Source organism: Xenopus laevis, chromosome 3L (genome assembly GCF_017654675.1).
Source record: "Xenopus laevis strain J_2021 chromosome 3L, Xenopus_laevis_v10.1, whole genome shotgun sequence".
In the NCBI taxonomy this organism is placed as follows: Eukaryota; Metazoa; Chordata; class Amphibia; order Anura; family Pipidae; genus Xenopus; species Xenopus laevis.
Genome location: NC_054375.1, coordinates 111,170,520 through 111,196,134, shown reverse-complemented (window position 1 = coordinate 111,196,134; position 25,615 = coordinate 111,170,520). Strand labels below are relative to the sequence as shown.

The 25,615-nt window shown below is 38.3% G+C and overlaps 1 protein-coding gene across 1 annotated transcript in view; it reads left to right on the top strand.

Moving 5' to 3' along the window:
* The first annotated feature begins 1,513 nt into the window (after window positions 1–1,513).
* bnc1.L (basonuclin 1 L homeolog) overlaps window positions 1,514–25,615 on the top strand; it is a 61,756-nt gene continuing 37,654 nt past the window's right edge. Inside the window, exon 1 of the mRNA XM_018253138.2 lies at window positions 1,514–1,668. The gene's annotated coding sequence lies outside the window, so the exon portion shown is untranslated. The remainder of the gene's footprint in view (window positions 1,669–25,615) is intronic.

The following is a 25,615-nucleotide window of genomic DNA, read 5'->3' as shown; positions in this document are numbered from 1 at the left end:
GATTCTATGAATAGTTGTAGCACACCTCATAGCTTAAACTGGATCTGCAGTGACTATATGCTACAGCCCAATGAAAGGAGTAGGGTTTTTTTTATCAGTCCCTTACTGTTCCCTATCCAAGGGTAGGAATCGGGGCACCTCCAACCAATACCTCTTAAAGACCTAGCCATCTAGAAAGCTGATAAATACTTAAAATACATTGTTCACAGTTTTATGGATAAACTGTGTATTGCATAAGCCACCATTTTTTACCTGTAGTTGGCATTTTCTACAAAATTCTGTAACCTGCTACCCAAGTCCCAAATCACTGATCCAAAAGGCATGGGTTTAGCATAATATAAGCATTATTTGGGTTAGAGCGTGAGCGTTGCTAATGGTGACTGGGCATGCCATGGATGCAGCCATATTTTTCAAATTACATTTTTTCATTCTGTTCAACAGTTTTAAGAGGGGGTCTAAATATATTGGGTCATTCAGCATGTGGTGACATTCCAGTACATTTAAACAAACTACAGATATTAGTCCAGACTATAACACAGAAAAGAATAACTGTTTGACTGTTACTGTGGCACAACAAGACCCGGAGGAACATATGTATAAAATGATAATCCGTGGGACCCCTGGTCCGCCTTTTTAGGCCAATCAAAAAATGCAATAATCCCTCCCTCCAGACATACAGTAGTACAACTGCACTGGTTGCACTATGGATACCACAATATCATGTGGTGTAAAAAATGGCTGGTTAATACACCACACATCACCAGGCTTTGTCGTGCAAAAAACGGTGTACATTTTTTACTTGTTTTTTCTTAGAGTGACTTCCACTGGAAGCAATGTAAAATATATGGCCCTTCCATTGCTCAGTCCTTGCTAAAGTCACCTGACAGCCTCTGAGTTTTGGGAGTTTTAGTTTAACAACAGCTGAAGGGCCACAAGCCAAGAAACTCTAATATTAAGATTAATGTCACCACCTTGCTCTATTATATTTTCTGTCCCACGGCCACATTCCCTTTATAGAGGTTATTCTGCCCATCTGATGTCTGTAAAGAGGTAAAGTTATGGTAAACTATCTGATGTTTTTCCTATATACAACTGTTGCTCTATGTTGTCCCACTATGTGCTCTAGAAACCCATTAAGTAAATAAGTAACTGAGCATTAAGACACACCCCCTATAATACTAATTGTGGCCTGGTTGGGGGACAGTTTTGATCCGTTTATTAAAAATACCAAGATTAAATTCTTCAGTGGCTGAAATAAGACATACTACATGGGTGGGCAATCGATGGTGACACTGAGGGGTGCAGAGTGTTAAAGTTTGTTTTTGGTTCAACGCAGCAGCAAGAAAAAGAGAAAATAAACAGTGAGTAGAAGCTGTTTGGCAGAGCACTTGCTGCTGAAAACTAGTCCCAGGTGTTAGAGAATTTTGCCCTAGCAGGAGGGTGGAGCTGTGCAGGTTAACGACTAATGAAGTGAGAAACTGGTGACAAGCTGAGGTGACAATCAGTTTGTCACACCTGTCTTGGAGAATCCAATTGGGACCTCCCCCCCTGATAAATTCCTGCAAATGATCCTTTAGTTTTCCTGCAGCCCAGGACACTAGCATGAGGCTCACTGCAGCAGCTACATACATGAAGTGTCCACATAGCCACCAACACTGGCTTGGGAAGGTAAGAGGCCATTACTCTGTTTTGTAGGACACTGCAATGCCTTTATGCGGAGGATATGTATATGTAAATATCAAATACATATTAAACAGCATCATAGAATCACTGAATAGAGGCCATTGCTTTAATGCTAGGGCCACATAAGCTCCTATAGATGTGGTATAGCATGTTTGTGTAAGTGGTGGCTTTATTTGTAATGAAACCCCCATTATATGTAAAGCAGATTGGAAAGTGTATGCTGCATGGCAGGTATGATTATAATGTATCCCTTCTGCACTTGTATTGCTATGTGTGCTCCTGTATAGGGAGGCAAATAGCGCCTGTGTCACATATTGGGTCTTTTCATGGTGTAGCTGCTGCACTACAACTCCCAGAACACTCTGACAGCAGGCTGTAATTAAAGAACAACTGGATACTGGCAAGTTTAAATAATGAGGACAGATACATGGGTATCTTGCTCTGTACCACCCCAATGCCAAGAACATAAAGTGCAATAAATATCTCACTTTTAGACTGTAAGCTGTAATGGACTGGGCCCCCTTTACTTGCTGTCTTGGCCTGCATTTTTATGAATTTGTATATACGGATGTATATTAAATATGCAGAATATGTTGCTGCTTAGTGGTGGTGATCATAATAATTGCTAAATCATTTAGTAAGGCATCCAGGTCATTTGATCCATCAGGGGCACTTCTACAAATACACTTGGGGTAGCTGAATTGATGGCATTTTGTGTTTTGAATGCACCCCAGCAAACTCCATTTCTTTAGGAGTGTCCTTAGTTGGTCAAGCATTCTTCAGTATCTAAAGGTGAATTAATGAATGTAGATGTTTTTAGAGAGAACCCAAACCCCAAAGTATCTAAAAAATAGACCTTATGTAGTTCCAGAATAAACGTTTCCGGATAATTCTCTATAGGGGCATATGTAGGTTGTTAGACAGTTTATGTTACACATACTACAATCCCCCAAATAAGCGCTATCCTGAGGAACTGGCCAGTTTGGGTGCAGTGATCCTTGACTAAGGATTGTATGATGGTAATAACTGTACTGTGATTACAGCCACCTGTGCCATGTCAAAAAGCCCTTTTAATTGCCAGGCCTGTTCCCATGCTATTAACTCTGCAGTGCACTTCTGCTGCCTGAGCAATGTGCTTCATGTTTGTCTTCCTTCAAAAGGCAATTAACCCAAGCACATATGTAAGTCTCTTCTCAGCTCATGATTCATGCCTTAAGCTTGCAAAGCAGGCTGGTACCTCCTGGTATGTTTGGGACATTGCAGTGCATAAGTCCTCATTAACCATTGTATGATAAGCGGTGAAACTATGTTGGGAATAAAGGATGTCGAACATATTTAGTTATTTTTATTGCAGATAACACAAGAAATGTTTATGCATTGGCCTTCTTTCAAAGGTATTTTCATTTTCTTCTCTGCGTATGTTTGTCTTAATAAGAGCAGACCTAATGAAAAGGCTGCGTAGGAATAAGTTCCTTCTAAAATAAGTGAAAGTTTATGGTTTGCCCACCTTAAGTTTAAATGTAAGTTGCTCTACTGCAGAGAAAACTATCTGTTGCAGAACTACAGCTCCCAACATATTTTAAAAAAAGAGGTTGCACTAAGAGCTCCGTAAACTGTGCCATATTTTATAGGCCTTACTATAATATGTAAAGTAACCTGTTGGAGCATAGCTGTATAAATATTGGGTTACATCTGGGCTTTCCCTGACCCGGGAGAGTCTAAATTACTAGAAAGTAGGTCTCAGGTAAGGAAGTGTGGCCTGCATGTGGAAAGGAAGAGGTTAACGTGGGTGACCTTAACAGGAATACTGCTGCATGTCCCAGCTGGTGCCTGATTGGAACATCCTGCCCCCGTGGCAGAGGAATTTCAAAGCACAATGGTCACATTCACACAGCCCAACCCTGACAAAGAACAGGATTGGGAAACATACATTATAGATACAAGTCTAAGATTCATCATAAAGCTTCTCATCGTGCTGTCACATGAGTTGGGGAAAAAAAACTGTCAAGGGAACTTTCCAACCTGTGTCTGGTTTAAACTACAATTCCCAGTATTTGCTGTGTGTGCTGGGAAGTGTAGTTTAACAGCAGCTACTAAAGCCTGCAGGTTGATTTCCTTTTGAGTTTTGGCTTTTTTGCTTCCATTTGTTACTGCTCTGGGGAGGGAGGCTGTGTATCCACATACCTTCCCCGTCACACAATCACAAAGGGAGTAGGCATGGAGCTCCTCCAGAACTTACATCAATAAATGGTACTGGTCTGAGCTGCTGGGAGGGAAAGCTCTGTTTGGAAATCTTTTATGTGGAGACTTGAAAATTTAAAAAAAAAAATATATACATACTGTGTAAATATATATATATATATATATATATATATATATATATATATATATATATATATATATATATATATATATATATATTATAAGAAATCTGCAGTTTTTCAGATAAACGTTTAGTCTAAGCTCTGTTCCATATCAAATTTTCTTGGGAAAATAATGTCTTTCAAGCCAGATTTGTTTGTATCTCAGTTATTGGTAAATTATCACTGGGAGCTGTGGGTTCCAACACAACTGGGTGAATTTATTTGCTGCTGAAACATTTCCTGTCACAGCCTTTGGCTATTGGGGCATGTTGGGAGCTGCAGTGCAACAGCTGGAGTGTTGTATGGCAAATATCCATGTCATAGAGCATTCACCAGCTGCTGGCAGATTCTCTATTTTTATATATGTCTAGTGTGATTATTGCCGGTGAGTCCATTATGCATACAGTATATACAGAATGGACATAGAAAAGCGTTTAATGGCTTGGTGTGTTGCATGCGTAGAATTCTGCATTATTTATTCATATGAGTGGAAGCTGCCATGTTATTTCTTGAGCTGGGGCAATCTGCACACAGACATTAAGGCAACTGCGCCCCTAGTGGGCATAAACTTGTGGTGCTGTTCTGTTGGAGCTTTATGGCATAGATTGATGTTCCATAAACTTGCAGAGTAGCAATATTTATATATGCCAACAGATACTCTTTTAAACATTGCATGAATACAATATATATTTTCCATTTTCAGGTAAAGGCTAGTGCTTTTGATTGTGTGTAAATGGCTAAATGTTTTACCTAAAAGCCATCACTAGCCCCAGTGGGGTGGGGGCTGAGGGGCTTCTTTCTGCAAGGCCATAAATTAACCCTTATAGTATTTGGACGTTTCAAGAGAAGTTATTTAGAAGATTTACTGATGCCTAATATACAGTTTAGGAACTTGCACTTGCCGAGCTGCATTAATTACACACTGCTTTAAGGCACATATCCATCCATTTTTGTACCTGTTTTTAGTGTCCCATAAAATTTGTATTGTAGTTGCTGCAAGGAACTGGTGAAACCCAATTCCTCTCTTGGGTTTATTTTTCACTTTCATGCATCTTGACTCAATCAAGTTGCTGCTGGGATTGTTGTGGTAGTACAAAAATCTTATGTTCTGTTACCTCAGGTGGCATTTTCACAAGGGAGCACTGGCATGCACAGACGGCCCCTATCTGTTTTGACAAGGCAAGTCGCATTCATGGATATTTTGCAATACTTGCTGGTGACTTGTTCTGTCCTGTTCATTCTTCTGCTTTTTTTATAATTATATTTATGTCTGCTAGCATTAGTTCTTCTGTAGAAGAAACACACCCTCACGGTAGTGCTATCTGCCTCATTCAGGCTTTTGTAATTTATTTTGTATTTCTTCTATATTAGAAATGCTAATTTTTGCCAATAAAGCTCTGCTTGCATAAGAACAAGAAGCTAAAACTATGGTGTGAGGCAGTAGTATTTGATTTTTTTTTTTCACAGAGCATTCCCAAACTCTTGTGCTTGCCCCCTCAGGGGCCCAGAGCAGTGGGTTAGGGTTATCATTTTGGGATGACCTATTTTCTGCCATAGATAATATTAGAACTGTAGTAGGGTGAGAAATCTAAATAGATATATTTGTTCATATTTTAACCTTATGGGACACCAGAATGTATCTGTCTGAAACTCACTTGACTAGAGGCTTGCTGATAAATCACAGCAGATGTTGACTTTAGATGCTAAAGGAGTGCAGCAAACCTGGGGAGCCTGATGTACAGTGTCTTTTATAAAGGATTCAGACCCTTGATCAATGCTCTTACCGACCCTACTCTGTAATAAAGCAGTACCTTGTACTTGATGGTATGCATGAATTTATATTGGTGGCAAAACAATGCTATTGGGTGTCTTATTTACGAGATTTATTATACCTAGAAGCTGCTAAAAGTCAGAATCCAAAAAGCCGTCATCTCAAACCTGTCAAGATCATGTAGAAGTCAATGGCAGATGTCCCTTTTACAATCTGAAGATCTCGTGATCTGCTCTGTGTTTCGTCCGATAACCCAAAAGAATCTAGCAATCCGGGATTCAAATCCAAGCAATTTGTGTGATTCGAGTTTTTGCTCGATTTAAGTCTTTTCCCGATCTGAATTATTTTGGATTTATTTTAAGGATGAATAAGAGAAAGTCATGGATGGGAGTTTGGCCGAGCTTGGATTAATAAAAAGACGCGATAAATACCCCCCCATAAAGTTTTAAATTAAATTTTTAGCAGACTTAAGGTATACGATCCAAATTACAGAACATTCCCAAGCATTTAAGATAAAATATCCTTTACCTGTACCTTTAGATGACATCTCGAGCAAAGGACAGTTTATTTATTTATTTTAAATTGTGTAATAAGCCAATGGAATTCAAGATTGAAAATAAGTGCAAAGCACCTTGTTGTTTTGCATGTTGCATCCTGCAGTGAAGCTTTTCTTGTGTATTGCTCTGGATACAGCCCTCTCTGTGTTGGAGAGTTGCATTCAGATGGGGCATTTGGTGGGCAGCAGGTGACATCCCCTAGAATACCCTCTGGAATACCACCGGTTAAAAGGTTCTCTAAAAGATGCAAGACCTACCTATGGCAGTACACACCAGCTCTAATTGGTGCAGGGGGCAGAGAATATCATTCACTCCTGGACCCAGTGCTTGCACCCATGGGGTTGAAAATGAAGCCTTTTAGGTTTGTTTGGAGCAAGGAATGACAATGGGGTTTTAGTTTTGTGTTTGTTTTATACATCCCTTGTTTGTTAATTGATTGTAAGACCCCTCTTGGCAATATCTTATTGTACAAATACTGCATAACTTTATAGGATTTTTTTTTTAATTTAGAAATTCCACTTTACTAGTACATCTGTTTTTTTCAAGCTTGATATTCGTCATTGCCCATATCTTAATTGAAGTATTTTAATTTAATTAATAAAGTATTGGTGTATGGAGATATAAGGGGTGTAATACAAACAAAAACTTCACTATTCAAGTTTGAGGCAAATGGTCTCTAAAGGTGGCTGATTGTAAACCCCGCATTCCAGATCAGTCTGGAATTTAGAAATTGCTGGTGTTGGAGCATTTTTCTTATCATTTCCAGCAAGGTATTTATGTAATGGTGCATACTTGCAGAGTAGTGTGATTATATAAATGACCAGTAAATGGGTTAGAAAAAGCCAAACAACTCCTATAGTGCCAGAGATTCATTGCAGACCTGCTCACATGAGCCTGTTCTAACAAACACCAGATACAAAGGAGGAGGAGAGACTCATAATTGCCACCCTGAGACTGAGAGCCCCAAGTCACGGAATATATACTGGATGGGAAATCTACCTACGTGTGTGTCATTTTTAAGTAGATCTATCATTCACAAAAACTGCAATCAGATTATTCTTTCGTGCATATGCAGATAGACATCCATTAAAGCTGATTTAATAGTAATATTTTGTATCAAAAGGAAAGAATGCAGTGGGACATAATTTGGAAGCCTGTGTTTAACAGCTGTATAATTATTATTTTTTCTGCTTTTGGGAAGTGTGTATGCATTTCAGTGTGAAAATACATATTTTAGCATTTCCATGTCGAAATCTGCTGTGTGTGCCCTAACATGCTGATCCCTGGCCTTGTTTTCTGCATTTTTCAGCACATGTATGGTAGTTTTTAACAGTCCTGACTAATATCCATGTACTATGAATATGTCTGTTCATGGATCAAGCAGGTTTGGAAATCTTATCTGCCAGCACACCATATCTGTCAGTGTATGCTATATTGTCAGACGAGAAAGTGAAGAGAAGCTGCAGATCTCTGTCTCTTTAATAAGTCAGATAACATATATGACTGTGGCTACGAATGCTGTTCTAAAACTGTTGGACTCCGAATTGTAAAAGAGTCAGAGTAAATTTGACAGATTCACAACCGATATCTGATGAATTTGTCTTAATTCCTCCAAATTTTTACATTTGTCTTCTTCTTCATGCTGATATAAGACAAATAATGTAGAGACAAGTTTTCTTCGACATTTTCTTTGTGGCAGAGACATTTTGGCATAAAAAAGTCAATGTATTTTTTTTTTTCTGATAAAAACAGTACCTTGTACTTGACCCAAAGGAAGATCTAATTAATCCTGACTGGAGCAAAACAATCCTATTGGGCTTTTTTAGCAGACTTAAGGAATGGAGATCTAAATTATGAAAAGACCTCCTATCCGGAAAGCCCCAGATCCTGAGCATTCTGGAGAATAGATTCCATACCTGTATATTTATAACATGAATTACATGTAAAATTAATAATTGTGACTTGTTAACACCACTAAACTGAGTAATCCAATATGAATTTATAGCAGTGTCCAAGTTGGCAGGGTATGTATAGGGATACCAGGAGTTGACGACAACACCGTGATATCCAACTTAAAAATGCAATAGTAAATGCACAGATCGAGTAACCTGTCAAATAACTTAAGTGATAAGTCAGTGTTGGTAGTTTAATAAGTGTAAGCTTGATTTATATCTAGCCACTTTTATAGAAAGAATATTTAAATAAGGCCCCGTTTGTCAATAAACTCGTTTGCAGGACTTTTAAGATCAAACAGTTCTTTCTATATTGGTGGGTCAGTCCTTGATGTACAGGGCTGTTTCAATGGCTTCTTTGGTTGGCCAGCTCTGCTGTTTTAAGTCCAGCTAAACAGATGAAAGAAGCTTCTTGGCTATTCCAGTCAGAGCTTTAAAGGGGTGGTTCACCTTCAAACAACTAGTTGGTTTCAGATAGATCACCAGAAATAATGACTTTTTCCAATGACTTTCTATGTGTCACCGTTTTTCTAATATTGAAGTGTAAAGTGTAAATTTTCCCCTTCTTAAGCAGCTCTGGGAGGGGGGGTCGCCGACCCTGTAAATAAACTGTTCTAAATAGATACATTTCTTATCTTTGTCCCTGCTGAGCAGAATCTCTGGGTTCATTACAGGCAGCTGTTAGAATTGATACAATAGTTGCTAATATTCCAGAGATGCTGCTGAGAAATGTATCAACTAAATGTTGCAAAATTGTAACCGTTTAGAGTCTGCACCTGAATTACTGAGCTGCCAGACTCAACCACCAGAGACGGGAATATTCAACTTTACATTTTTTTTTCTGGTTTGATTTTGGAAAAACAGTAAAAAAAAAATAAAAAATGGAAAGTAATTAAAAACAGTCTTTATTTCTGTGGAACAATCTGAAACCAACTGAATTGAAAAAAGTGTTTGGAAGGTGAACAACCCCTTTATAGGTTTGTTTAAAGGAAAGGTGTCTTTCTGTTAATTCTCCTTCACTAGTCACATGTCCACCAAACTAAACTGACACCACTCGTACCCATACTGTTGGGACAATTCAACTAATTGGCCACACGTGGGACACTTATCATTTGATGAGCTGGAGCACAAATGCATTCAAGACTTTCCCAATGCTCTATAAAAAGACACATTTTCCCCCTCTAAGGCAAATTGGAGAGGCTTCAGATGTTTGTTTTTTTTGCCTTCCTCTGGATCAACTGGCAGATAGGTAGTTAATAAAAAGAATAAAAAAAAAAAAAAAGTTGAACTCGATGGACATGTGTTTTTTTTCAACCTTACTTACTATGTATGTTACTATGTTACACACATCTACAGTGACCCTCAAAGGCCACTTAAACACCCACCAAATACAGTATATGCAGTGTATTTAAGTATAATATGTAGACCTAATTGAACCATCCAAAAAAACAGGTTAATCTGTAATTATTACATGATAATTGCTACATTCAGTTAATTTAGCAAAAATATCTGGGACAAAGACCTTTTATCCATTTCTTTTTTCCCGCTAAGCCTGTTTGAGGTAACATTAGCAGTCTGCTGCAATAATTGGGATTTTCATCTGTCAAACTGAAATGTCCTCCAGCAAATACTTTTTTTTTCTTTTTTTTTTTTTACAGGCAATTTTTACTGCCTTTATTGTGTCTGCCTTTAACCTATTCAGCTCCGAGGGAATCCCCATTTGCTGCAGAGGATTTCAAAGGGCAATATTTCGGACTCCTCCGGACCATTTATCAAACCCTTTATTAGGCTTGATAAAGGGCCCGGAGGGGTCGAAACGTTGCCTTTGTGATGTATACAGTATATGGGCTCAATAAACCACTCTTGATACAACTTCAACAAACAGGTGTGCATCTGACTTTTTTTCCAATTACTCTACTGACCCCAATGCAAGGGAAGGGTCTTCTGGGTAAGCACCCTGCACTTACAACAAGTGTTATTTTTGGGATTGGGTTGAGCTCTCCATTATCATGCATGTGCTGCCGAAGAATGAAAATATGACACTAAAAAGCACATATTCTGTTTAGCACTGTCAAAATCTGTAAGTTTTCCTTTGCTGTAACAGTCGCAAAAAGCACTTTACAATTTTGGTTTGAAACAACCTTGTTCATTTCTTTTAAATAAGCAATGTAATTTTTTCCGATGTGTAGTATTTTCTAGGGGACTGGTAGAAATATTACAAAGAAAGTGTTTTGGTCAGAGAACAGCCATTCTTATTGTTCCGTTTGGGGTTAAATATGTCCACCTTATGAAGACATCTGGCAGGAGCTGTGGGTGTTGGCTGTGGCAGATCCTAGGTTCGTACCAGTCTCTACAAGGGAGCTGTCATGCCTGCTGATTTATCATTCCATAATGTCACGGGATATGGGATGTTGAAACTGTGGCTAGAATGTGAAATACCAAAAACATGAAGATTATGATTTAGTGTCTGGGGAGGATCACTGCTGACCCCTGAGTACAACCAGTAAATGTTAGGCATGTGCTCTTCCAACCTGTTAAGTACAGGGGATCATCATATAACACTTAAAAGCTTCTTTCTGCTTTTTAAATACAGTATGCTTTACAAGATAGAATCCTGAGCCACCAATACACTGGTGACCTGTACTGTTTAACAACTACACTGCACTACAGGAATAAGATGTCCTTGGATACTTTATCTGTGGCCATCCAAAAGGTGAACTATTGAATATGGATGGGACTTGTAGTACATCAACATATGAATCTCTTTCGCTTTCTCTTGAACATGAATAGCAACATTTGCAATTGTTGTGGCAAGGTTCCAGTGTCTGCAGAGATGCTTGCAAATTCCACTTTTATTATAAAAGCCATTAATCTGTCAATTGATATGTCATTGATATGGCTAGTTTATGGTAGAGTTGGAGATGTATAGGAATTATTCATGGCAGAGAATGCTCCTATAAAGCCTATACATTTTGACGTACATGGCACAAACATAATACTGTATATTTTTATTTTTTCATAAGTATTTCATTAGTATTTAGTGTGTATGTATGTGTGTGTGTGTATATATATGTGTATATATATATATATATATATATATATATATATATATATATATATATATATATATATATATATATATATATATATATATATATATATATATATATATATATATATATATACATATATCTTAAGAAAGGTCCCAGCAGAGGACTGAAACGTCGATAAAATACAGAAGGATTTATTTAAAAAATTCCCTGTGTGCACCGGCATATATACAGTATATATATATATATATATATATATATATATATATATATATATATATATATATATATATATATATATATATATATATATATATATATATCTCTCAGAATGCTCAGGACCTGGGGTTTTCCGGATAATGTATCTTTCCGTAATTTTGGTCTTCATGCCTTAAGTCTACTAGAAATTCATTTAAACATTAAATAAAACCAATAGGCTGGTTTTGCTTCCAATAAGGATTAATTATATCTTAGTTGGGATCAAGTACAAGCTACTGTTTTATTATTACAGAGAAAAAGGGAATCATTTTTAAAAATTTGGATTGTTTGGATAAAATGGAGTCTATGGGAGACAGCGATTCTGTAATTCGAAGCTTTCTGGATATCGGGTTTCCGGATTAGGGTACCTGTATATGTGTACGTGTGTGTTATATATATATATATATATATATATATATATATATATATATATATATATATATATATATATATATATATATATATATATATTTAAAAAAAATCAGTCAAAGACAATTGGCTTTCTTTCATCACCAGTGTCGGACTGGGGGGCCCGGGGCCCACCGGGACTTCTGTCCAGGGCCCCCCTTGCTGCGACGCACCTTACCGTGCAGTGCGCTCCCTTCCTTCTGTGCGGCGCGCATGCGCAGACGGTGCGGTGCTGGCGCGCATGCGCAGACGGCGCAGCGCTCCGGCTTTTTTTTTATTTTACATAACACGATTGGGGTCTGGCCCGGCGGGGGCCCATGACGGGTCGGGGCCCACCGGGTTTTTTCCCGGTTTCCCGCCGGGCCAGTCCGACCCTGTTCATCACTGAAGCAGTGAGTGCAAGATCAAAAATTAAATGTACGTTGGTAGAAGGATCCACCACAATCCGTATCATGGACAAAATATATTTTATTTCTCAAGCACTGTGCATTCCAACATTTTGGTCAATATTAAATAGGGATGCACTGAATCCACTATTTTGAATTTGGCCAAACCCCCGAATCCTTTTCAAAAGATTCGGCGAATACTGAACCGAATCTAAATTTGCATATGCAAATTAGGGGTGGGAAGGAGGGAAAAAGTTCTTACTTCCTTGTTTTGTGACAAAAAGTCACGCATTTCCCTCCCCGCCCTTAATTTGTATATGCAAATTAGGATTCGGCCGAATCCAAATCCTGCTGAAAAAGGCAGAATCCTGGCCGAAACCCAAACCGAATCCTGGATTCTGTGCATCCATAATATTACAGGTGCCAATAGGGACTAAAAAATGCACAGTGATTGAGAATAAATCTATATATTTTTTTCACAATGGATCCTTCTACGTATATACACACACATACACATACTCTTGATTTTAAATTTCTTGTAACCAAACATCACCAAATGCCTCCAAGTATGCAGTCTCAAATATTTATAACTTTTTTTTTTTTTTTTTATGTTGTTAAAGTTATTTAAAAGTTGGACAATAAGCTGCAACCGTTTCACCTACAAATATGGAACAGTTCAAATAACAAAATGAAGGTGAAAACCAAGATGATACAATTCTGTGTGTTCAGTATCGATGACTGAAGGAATATCTGAGAGTATTCACACTAGATCCCTGCGCGCTTGACTTGCAGCCACCACCGTGCAGAAGAGAGCGCTGGCTGCTGTTAGCAATCTGTCCATCACGACTGTTTACTTTTATAATGACAGCTTAACACATCTGGACTACATATAGCTTTTGATCTGGACTAGCAGATGCTGTCCACCAGTATCAATGACAAAAGCATGCACAGGGTGAGAAGTTCAAAGTGTAATATGTAAAGTCCTTTTTCTTCCTACAATGTGATTATTGTGCTTATGAAACTATATAAATTTTACGTTTGGGATGTCCTTTTTTTTTTTTTCCCCCCCACCCCAATTTTCACTTCTTGGCAGCGGATGGACTGGCACTAAGTTAACAATGACCTAGCAGTTAATTCCTAGAATTCGATTAAAAGAGCAAGGGAGAAACAAGACTAAAACTTTAAAGTGGTGAGACGTTGGAACCAGTTTTTCTAACCCGGACTATTCTCAGTAAGGCATGGGTTACACTACTAATATCAATCAAGAGGGTAAGATGTATAAGCTGTCAAAAATTGAAAGTTCTTTTAAATCTATATACTGCAGTTACATTGTCACGATAGTAAAACAAAATGAGGAGGATAAATAACCTTAAGATTACAAAATAACCAGTGCTCTCTACCCTCTGTACCATATGACCTCATATCTTAGTGCGTCAAAAGGGGTTATAGGAATACAGGGAAATAGAGGGCCTTCTATGCTGCAGTTTTACCTAGAGAAGGGCTGTCCAACTGGCGGCCCGCGACCACCCTTGTGGATTCAAGCTATTACCAGGGTCAGGGTATAAAAAATCTCGTAAAATTTTAGTTTGTTTTTTTTTAACCTGAAAAACTAGATTTTTGACCAAAAAAAGAATGTCAAAAACTAAACATTTTGTGGAAGACACAGCTCAATCCTTAATGGCCTATTAAAAGTTGTTGAAATGCCATTAACTTAAATTTTACTATAACCGTTATTAATTGCATTGCACTTGTCACAATTGTCGCTTCTTAGTTTGCCATATAGAGGAGAACTATTGTACTTTATATAAATTAATTACTTTGCTCATAGTCTATTTATCCTTTAACTAATTGGTTGAGTGTGTGCTTTAGACATACGTGAAACAGGTGTATGTGCCTGTGTGTTAGTGTGCGTGCATATGTCCTACTCTGTATGTCAGGCAAGCTCTATCACAGCACAATGAGGTCATTGTGTAGCATCAACATTCCTATATAGACAAGATACTTGAGACAGAGAGTGACATCTAGGAAATGGATCCCAGGTGAGAGATTGGAGTCAAAGACAAGCCTTTGCAACTACTAGTACTGCTTATTGCCAATCCCCCCCCCCCTTTCCCCATCGCTTTTTCCCCTTGTTCATTCTATGGTAACTTCTTATTAGATACTTTTAGACTATATTTATTTTTGTTTCTATGACAATCAGTCATTGCCTTAAATATGGGAAAAAAACTCAACATTTACATTGGAAATAATGATAACGTTTATCCTGAAAGCACAAAAAGCAAGAGTGCAGATGTCTGTATCTGAAACGCAGAGCAAATCTCCCATTTTGCTCCCAGTTATTTATTTCTATCAACAAAGAGCTGAAAACTCTCTTTTCACGGTGTAGGTTGGTCATATGAGTTTGACCAGACATTGAAACAATATCCTTCAAAGAAGCCTAAGGAGTCCACAGTCAGTCTGGTGGCTGTAGAATTGCCTTGAACTGCTGTTGGTCATTGGGCCTCTGACATAACGGTTCTATTTATTGTACTTGCTCCATGTGAGCCAGTCCCTGCACATCTAACATGCCTGTACAGATGGAGCATCCTCTATTAGGATTTTACAGACATTGGCGTGTAGTTGTTGCCTTCTGGGAAATCAGTGAGGAAATGACACACCAAGGCAGGACCCTTACACAAGAGAATCGTCTGCAGTACACTCCACATGGTGTTGCATTTTAACATGTCATTCTATACTAACTGTGATCACAAAGGTTACTAATGGTGATTCAGTTGATGTCAGGAAGGTTGCCACAATACCCACCCTGAAAACAGAATAGCTGTGACTTGCACATACTCTGAATCTACAGACAGGGGTGTCCCGACTGGTTATTAATCCGCATGATTGTTGCAAAGGCAATAAGTCTTAGAATGAAGTGGCAACCTCTGAGATTAATTGGAGATGTCCCAAATCCCTAAATTTGCTCTATTTTTTTTCTAGTGAATTTCTTTGCTGCAATAAAAGCATGAGTTGTTACATTATTTCCACTGGTCTCTGACAAATAATGTTAAGTGCTAAGCTGAAAATTACACTGGTACCTACGAATGAGACATCTTCTTTATTAGCAATGAAAATGACTTTAATTTCAAACATCCTTTTGCTACAATATCCTGGAGGTTTTTATAGATGACAATCGCTTTTCAAACCCCTCCATTGCTCTAAAGATAATGGCATGGATCCAGCCCAAATTATCCACTTCACCCGTGTGTCCCCATAAAGAATTACAAATCTTAACTACATTAACTAAACTCCTCATTGGCTATAGGGCCACTGGGAAGGCAGAAGCCGTAACAGTGTGATGTAAACCCTCCCAGCAAATGATTCTTCTACCAATTTTTTAAATTAAATCTCACAAACAAAGCCACATAACCTACATTAGATGCCGGTTCAGTTTTGTTTTTATGTTCGAAATACCCACAAATGCAGACTTTTTTCAAACTCGAATTTGAGATTTTTCAATCATGAAAAAACTGGGAAAAACTCAAAGTTCAATCTGCTTTAATGCCCCTCAATTCAATTTAAATAGAAATAGGAATAGAATTATTGTTTGTGTTTTGGTTAGAAATGCAACAAATTCAGTCTGGTGATTTTTTTTTATTTTTTTTTTTTATATATACTCCTCTCTAGGTGGTTAGGACACCAAATCTAGGAAACCCAACTCCCCCCCCCCAACTGCAACCAACCAACAAACAATGATGTTGAGTATCCTGGCCACATGCAACAGTAAGATTGAGTTGTTGCAGTAGGAAAAAAAAATCGGGTTGAGGAAGCATAATAATAAACTACTTAAACTTTTAAGAAATGAAGAATAATAAAATTGGTTAGAAATGCTGGCTGAATTGCTACAGTAAGATTGAGTTGTTGCAGTAGGAAAAAAAATCAGGTTGAGGAAGCAGAATAATAAACTACTTAAACTGTAAGAAATTAAGAATCATAAAATTGATTTATTTAATAATATAATAATAATAATAAAAATATATATATATATATATATATTTATATATATATATATATATATATATATATAGAATAAAAAGGATCAGCACTCACTATATTGATGTGAAGAAAAATTTGCTTTTTATTATTTACATCATAATCCATGATGTAAATAATAATAAAAAGCGAATTTTTCTTCACATCAATATAGTGAGTGCTGATCCTTCTTATTCTATATATCCTGAATTTGATCGTGCACCATGAACCAGTTTAATGATCAGTACTGCGGGACTAAATATATATATATATATATATATATATATATATATATATATATATATATATATATACTGTATATTGGCTTCCACTACAGTTAGGGTGCATGTTTATCACTGTTGTGACCATTCGTGTAATACTAATGCACTGAAAAAGCACAATTCAATCTTAAAATATTACATTATTTGGTATAGTTAAAATTGTAACTGTATGTAACCACAAGAAGCACGGAAACTAATTCCCATCGTAATTTTAAGCAATGCTACAAGATTTCTCCTTGGCCAGTATTAACCTGTTCATAATTATCATTTGCAGAAAAAAAAATGTTCTCATGTACTTTTTAAAGAGTAATCATGTCCCTTTTGCCAGCTCCTTTTCTCCAGAGAAAACAACCCCAACTTGACGTCTTCCGTCAATCTTCATCCTTTCTACCAGTTTAGTTGCACAACTCTGGGGCTTTTGTTAATATCCTTCTTAAAGGCTGAGGCAAAAAAAGGTGAGGCAAAATTATCTGCTTTTCTGTTAAGGAACCCCATAATAAACCACCACTTGGTGTATAACTCATATTTATGTTTTCTACAAAAGTGCATAACCTTGCACTTATCAACATTGAACCACATTTGCCAGTTTGTGGCCCAGTTTTCCAATTTAGTCAAATCGCTTTGCAAAGTGACAGCAGCCTGCATGAAACGTAATTTTGCAAATCTCCTGGTCTCCTAAAAACAAGTTTAAAAATCTAAGGGCCAAGGACATACCCCTGCAGTACTCCACTAAGACTGATCCATTTATTATCATTCTTTGTCAATTGTCTTCTATCCTTCAACCTGTTTTCTATTCAAGTACAAATATTTATGTTCCAGGCCAATATTCCATACTTTAATCAGTGTGGTACTGTATAAATAACATACATCTCAACATTTTGGAAATAAAAAGAGGGATAAAAAATGTCTGACCACACCCATTTTTGTGGCCACACCCCCTAATTACAATGTTAATGCTACAAAATTTGGCAGGTTATGAAAGTTTGAACATATTGTGTTTTTTTTCAGTTATTAGTTTTACTAATGAAAGTGAATTGCCCTTGAAGCTGTGAGTCTAACTTCTCCAAAGGGACCTTTATCTTATATTGTTACAATTACTTATTTGCTTATCTCAAAATTATAACAAAAGTATCTTATCTGCTGCTGTGGCTGTTCTAGGCTCTGTGCCAAAAGTCAATTAAGTTAGAAACATTGATTTTCTGGCTGTTCAGTGCAGAGAAAATAGGGACTTTCTGAGGCAAACAAGGGACTGCGGGTTGAGCTGTCAAAAGAGGGACTGTCCCTCTGAAAACTGGACAGTTAAGGGGTATGAAATAATACTTTATTATCCATTTCTAAAAGCTGATGTTAAATTAAAGGACAGGATACTCTAGTGTTACTTTGGCATTTTGTTTGGGATCATTGTCCTGCTGAAAAAAACGAACTTTTGCCCATGATTGAGTTATGCAGCAGATTAAAACAGTTGCACTATTTTCTCTTTTGTATCATTCATTTCTCCTCCTGTTTTAACAAGATGCCCAATCCCTGCTGATGTGAAACAGCCCAACAGAATTATGCTACTACCAATTCCTTTTATATTTGGGTCAACCATATAAAAGGAATTTATGATCATGATTTTTATGGTAAAGGTTTTTATTACTAAAGTACACTGCATACATTGCAAATAATTCTACCATGAACCAAAGAATATTTTTTTAGTTGTAATATTGGTGTGTAGGCAGCTACCTTGGGTCTCATTGAGGCTAATTCACTAAGCGCCGAGCGCTAGCGTTAATTCGCTAGCGTTTGGCATTTTCGTTACTGCGCAAATTCACTAACGAACGCTGGCGTAGTTTCGCTAGTGTTACTTCGCACCCTTACGCCTGGCGAATTTTCGCTAGCGAAGTAACTACGCAAATTCACTAACGCGCGCAGTGTACTGAACGCTACCTTTTACGCTAGACTTCCTTCACCACCTCAGACCTGGCGAAGCGCAATAGAGTAGATAGGGATTGCTTCAAAAAAAGTCCCAAAAAACGCTGGCGTGTTTTCTCCATTATGGGTGATAGGCTGAAAAAGATCGAAAAATTTTTTGGGGGACCCCTCCTTCCCCCCCTACATTTCCTGACTCATGGCAACTTACCTAGACAGTGGGCACATGTGTAGGGCAAAATAAAAATTTTATTTGATGTTTTGAAGCTTTTCTAGCCATTTGTAGTGGTGATACGTATTCCTCCATTGAAATTTGAATTTGGCGCCGTATGCAAATTAGCCTTCGCTAGCGTAACTTCGCTTTACTTAGCGAATCAACGCTAGCGCAACTTCGCAAACATACGCTACCCATGTGCGCAACTTCGGATTTTAGTGAATTTGCGGAGCGCTGGCGAAAATACGCCTGGCGAAGTGCGGCAAAGTTGCGCCTGGCGCAACTTAGAAACTTAGTGAATTTGCCCCAATTATTGTGTCTGATCTCTGTGCTTTCAGAAAGAGTCAGCACTTCATGATGGAACTGCTTTCACATAAGCTAATGTTTCTCCTACTCCATGTAACTGGAGGAGTCGTGGTCAGCTGTGGTAGTTTACTATTCAGTGCTATTCTCGCATCTACCATAGAGCATTTTTAGCAATGCAGGTGTCAAGTCAGTATTATGCTGATTGGCTGCTGGGGGTGAAATGAGGGGGTGATTTTACTCCAACTTGCAGTAAAGAGTAGCTGAATTTTACTTTCTGTTTTCTGTGTTTGACCATTTTTCTAACATTAAAAGTGTAAAGTGTCATTTTTCACCTTCTAAAGCAGCGGGAGAGGGGCTGGGTCAGCGACCCTGTAAACTTTCTAAATTGATACTTTTCCTATATTTGTCCCTGCTGAGCAGAATCTCAGAGATGCTGCTGAGAAATGTATCAACTAAATTTTGCAAAATTGTAACAGTTCAGAGTCTGCTCCTGAATTACTGAGCTGCCAGACTCAATCACCAGAGGCATTTAAATTTAAACTTAGATTTTGAAAAAACAGTAAAGAATAAATAATGGAAAGTAATTGAAAAAAATCTTTATTTCTGGGAGTGATGTCTGCACGGGAATCTTTAGGCGCAAGTGAGCAATGATTGTTAGTGATGGGTGAATTTGATGCCTTTTGCTTCGGCGAAAAATTAACGAATTTTACTCAAAACTGCGAAAATTTTGCAAAACTGCGCCGGTGTCTCGTTTTTGACGCTGGTATCAGTTTTTTTTGGCGCCAGCTTCCATTTTTTTTACGCCGGCGAATTTTCACGGCTGTTTTGCTAATTAATTCTCCACAAATTCACGCCTGGCGAATAAATGCGCCCATCACTTATGATTGTTGACTCTGGTGAGTCTGGTGATTGATTTTCTCATGGCTATTCATGAATCTGTTTTCAGTTTATTCAGTTTTCAGTTGATTAAGTAACCAGCCAGATAGGTAGATAATATAAAGTAACTAGTGATTTATGGCTTATACTATAAAATCTACACACTGTAAGGACCAATTAAAATATTTTTCCACGGTGTGTCGATAGGATAATTTGTGTGCTTTCGATATGTCCTTGTCTTCGTACAGGGAGTAATCCAAATGGCCTTTTGGATTTAGGATTTTTAAGCATACTGGAGATGGTTTCAGATGTTTTATTTAGCTCTGGACCAATTAGCAGGTTTAAAGATTGTCTTTTTTTTTATTTGTTTTCTCTCAACTCCTTAAAATGTTAATATGTATATAAGTTGTTAAGCCTTAAATGGAAAGATAATTTCAAACAATTGCTCACAGTATTGTTAAAGGGTTGGTTCACCTTAAAGTAAATGTTTAGTATGTTTTAGAATGGCCAATTCTAAGCAACTTTTCAATTGGTCTTCATTTATTTTTTAAAGTTTTTTTAATTATTTGCCTTCTTCTTTTGACCCTTTCCAGCTTTCAAAGGGGGTCTAAAAGCAAATGCTCCATAAAGCTACAATTTTATTTTTTTGCTACTTTTTATCACTGATTTTTTTTTTTTTTTATTGGGGCCCTCTCCTATTCATATTTCAGTCTCTTATTCAAATCAATGCATAGTTGCTAGGGTAATTTGGATCCTAGTAACCAGAATTTTGAAATTGCAAACTAAAGAGCTGCAGAATAACTCGAAAACCAAAAATAAAAACCAATTGCAGAATATCACTCTCTACCTATAACCCCTTGTGTGGCCTCCACATGAAAGTCTGCTTACCATATGTAAGCTTTAATAGATATCACTACAGAGAGTAACTGGCCCCTGCATTGTTAAAATCTCAAATACAGACTATAAACTCCTGCATTGTTCACACCTCTATTGTTTATATCCTAAAGCCCTGTACTGTTCACACCTGAGACCCAGACTGAAACTGCCCACATTGTTCACCTGTTCACACCTTATTCAAAATGCTAATGGGGCACCAGCACTGTGTCACTGTATGTAGTACATTTTAAGGTGGCCATACACGGGCAGATACAGCTGCTTTAGACCAATCTAATCTGCCCGTGTATAGATTCTTCCGACAGGTCTTTCCGATCAATATCTGGACCGACTGACCGACCCATCTGAGCCAATTGCGCTCGTCGTAATACGATTGTTCGGCCATAGGGTCAAAGTTCAGATTACCCCTGATATAGCCCTGCCGTTAGTGGCATATCGGGGAGAAGATCCGCTCGTTTGGCGATGTAGCCAAACTAGCAGATCTTATAGTGTATGGCCACCTTTATAGAGTGGTCTTGATGGGTTTCCCTGTCTCCTGCTCTGTGCTCCCTGTGTGTGCCATACGCTGCCTTCCCTATGCTCCCTGTGTGTGCCCTGCTTTGCCTGTGAAACATAAGCCTGGTATTTGTTCTGGGGGTTTGTTAGCATTTGAAAATTATTGTTAGGGGCCCCTAAGGTGTTTAATCATGTTCTGGAGGTACTGTGTTATCCACAGGGGAGGAGAAAGTATATGGATTTAAGGGTGTCTTAATATGACTTTAACTTTTTTTCACATATGAGTGATATCCCTGCAGTGAGCACCAACCATTTGTTATTTTGGTATGGTTTTGTGGTAACATGGAAGTGGTCTGGGAGTGGCTAACACTGGCTTCATTATCAGCCCTCCACCATATAGACCAGAAAAATTCAGGCCCTCGGTAGCACAGAAGTTGGACAGCACTGCTCTACATCATACTTAAAGTCAATTCAAAGATGAAGAATCCCTTTAAGTATACTGGTGTAGTACAAGTCCTCTTTCTAAAATAATAAAAAAATAACATTTGTCACCAGATGCAATTTTGATTAAAGTATTGTGTGTAACGGCACTAACCAAGGATCACAAGATTGTTCTGCCTCTTGAGAGAGTGAAGATTTTGGGTAGTGTGTTTTCTCTATCTAGGTAACTGCAATTTAGCATGCCCCGGGACTGAAATTGTTAAATGTTAAAATGCAGGAGCCAGAGAACAGAGCCAAATCACGGTGCTGAGACTGTCAGTGCTCTGTGGGGAGTGTAGGAATGAATACCTTATGTAACCCAGTGATTATACCAAGTACATGGTGGTACTCCTTAAATAAACTTTTTTTCCCCCCTGTCTTAGGTATGTTTGGAGCTCTGCCTTATGTTTAAGTTGACCAGAGACATTTGCAGATGGTACAAGTCATGCAGCGTTCATTAACCCCTTGATAGTTGTGAGGGATTGTTTTGACTGTATGGTGTATCCTCCTTAGGGGAAAACATATTTCTCCTATTTGGGACAAGGCTATGAGAGAGGTATGTAAAGCGATCCCTTTCACAGTTATCAGTGGAAGAATTTAAAGTTGCATTAGTGTATGGGTTTGCATTTCATTCTGCAAATTGGTGCTACCCTGCCCAAAGAATGGAAACCAACAGCAAGGCTAAGGTCTATTATAGTATTTATTCTGCTGGCTGTTGCACTAAGCTTTGCTAAGTGACAGCATTGCGGTTTTCTCCCTGTTGTTTGAATGTCTGGATTAGGTCACTTAACTCCTTTTTAGTTAACCAGCCACGACTTGCACTGCAGTGACACACATCTGCTGACTCCATGGATCAGAGCTTTAAGCTTGAGGCTGACTGGTGGGCCATGCTTGAAAGACTTTTGGCATGTGCTGGTGCCTGCATTTTTCACCCTTGACTTAAAGCATATGCTTCGTACAATTGAGACAGTGTTAGCGTGTGGGTCCCAGGCAGCTTCCTACACATCTGGCACAGCCTGGCCCTCCTTCCAGGTGAATCATCTCTCCTGGGAGGGTGGCTTGCAGCACTGTGGCATCTGCAGAGTGGCAGGAAGTGTCTGAATTCATCTGAAAGTGATTTTTATCTCCACATGCTTTTCCAATTTCATCAGGCCTCGTTCTGCTCCATTCCAAGTGACATGATCAAATGCGGCAAAAACAAAAGATTGATTTATGAAGAGATTCCCTTTGACCCACAAACTCTCAGAAGAAGGGAAAAAACAGGGCAAACCATCAGTGCAAATGTTATTACAGCTAATGATGGGGGGGGTTTTCTATAAGTGGCTATATTTTAAATAGCAACGAAAAAGATATTATTGTGATTATCCTGTAATGTAGGTCCCTACAACTGAATTGATTCCTAATGATGAATAATTTTAATTCCTCTGAATCAGTTCCCCTAAGGCCTTATGTAATAGTCACAGACTCTGCTGCAAATCATTCTGTCTCAGGCCTTATACGATTGGTAAAGTGGGTTCAGTCTTGTTCATTTCTCTGCTGCCCTTAATTGATTTAATACCCTTCTGCATAGCAGCACATACCATTACAGGCTTGTTGGAACTTGACTCTGGAGCACTTTCTCTTTTGGTGACAAAACATCCAAAATATTGCTTCTGACTGTCCACCCACTCTTTGCAAGCTATACCAAGAACTGTATTTTAAACAGGCTTTTCCTTTCTGGCTTAAACTGGGAGGGTACACAGACATGATTTGAGGTATTCGTATTAAGGTATTCGTATTCCTCTCTTAACTTTGACTGAATTGCTCCACAGGAGAACTTACAGATAAGTTCACGTTTTTAAATTCATAGAAAAATTTGACTGAATTAGCAGGAGGTTTTGCTGTCAAAATAACCTTTTCTTGGGGCAGAAAATTCCTTAATATTAAACTATTATTATGCATTGAGGGAAACGGGGTGCAATTTTGCATCCTAAAAGGGCCTTTAGAAAATATTTGCACCATGCTATTTGAGGTTTTTTTTTCTCCATCCCAAAACTCTCGTATAAACCAAAAATGTGCAGGCAGGTTAATTGGCGCTTGATGAAACATACCCTAATGTGTGTTCTTTTAATGTAAAAGGATTGCAATGAATTACAAATACTCTGTGTAAAGCATTGCCTAAATATATTGGCACTACATAAATATTGATAGAAGTCTCTTTGTGAATGTCATTGTGAGGTTACCCGTTGGTGCAGCTGGGACCGGACGCCCACAATCTTCTTGGGATTGCACCAGACGAGCTTGGTCTTTACATGATCTGATGCTGCGCAATGACATCATTTCAAATTTTAAAAGGCGCATTACCTATTTTCAATTACTCAACATAGGTCTATTTCTATAGTTCCTAGCCTGCCCCTGACCTTCCCTAGCTTTGTCTTGACCCTTGCCTGTTTTTGACCATTCTCTCGGATCACAATTCTGTACTGTGCTACTGTTGTTTTTGACCCTGGCCTGTGACCTTGGATACATTCCCGAATCCTGATTTTTACACTAGCTGTTTGGTATCAATCCGGCCTGGCCCTAGACCACATTCCTTGTTCTCCGTTTTTCCTGCACACGTTTGGTTCCCATATCTGCTCAGAACTCTCTCCTTGGTCCTCTCACTATAAGTCCTGGTGGCATCTGAGTAGCGGAAGGCTCCTCCCGATGCCAAAGGCGGTGGTTATAGGTGGAAGCGTGAGCCAAGGCTGGGACCTTTGGGTTTTTACTGGTTTTGGGATACCCTTAAGTTACAGTCATGATGCTTAGTTTGCACCATATGGTGGATGCAAACTTTTGCAGTGCACACAAATAATTTTGTGGGTAGAAAAACTGGCAAAATGGGGAAACCTAGGCAAAAGGTTTAGGTATGTTTAAAACTGTAACCTGTGCCTTTCAGTTCTTAGGTCTGTCAGAAAAACAGAAAGGGATCACAGTTGCCTTCCAGTGAATATATATGGATAATACCACAATGAATATTAAATGAAACAACTCGGATGCAGTTGAACTGCAGACTTTCAACTTTAATTCAGTGAGTTGAACAAAAAGATTGCATAAAAATAACTAAAGCTTTTCTTTAACACAATCCCTTCATTTCAGGGTCTCAAAAGCAATTGGACAATTGACTCAAAAGCTATTTCATGGGCAGGTCTGGGCAATTCCTGTGTTATATCATTATCAATGAAGCAGATAAAAGCCCTGGAGTTGATTTGAGGGGGTGCTTGTATGTGGATGATTTTGATGTGAACAGACAACATGCGGTCAAAGGAGCTCTCCATGCAGGTGACACAAGTCATCCTTAAGCTGCAAAAACAGAAAAAGTCCATCCGAGAAATTGCTACAATATTAGGAGTGGCAAAATCTACAGTTTGGTACATACTGAGAAAGAAAAAGCACTGGTGAACTCAGCAACGCAAAAAGACCTGGACGTCCACAGGAGACAACAGTGGTGAATGATCGCAGAATAGTTTTTATGGTGAAGAGAAACCCCTTCACACCTGCCAAACAAGTGAACAACACTCTCCAGGAGGTAGGCGTATCGATATCCAAGTCTACCATAAAGAGAAGACTGTATGAAAGTAAATACAGAGGGTGCACTGCAAGGTGCAAGCCACTCATAAGCATCACAAATAGGCTAGATTGAATTTTTCTAGAAACATCTAAAAAAGCCAGCACAGTTCTGGAAAAACATTCTTTGGACA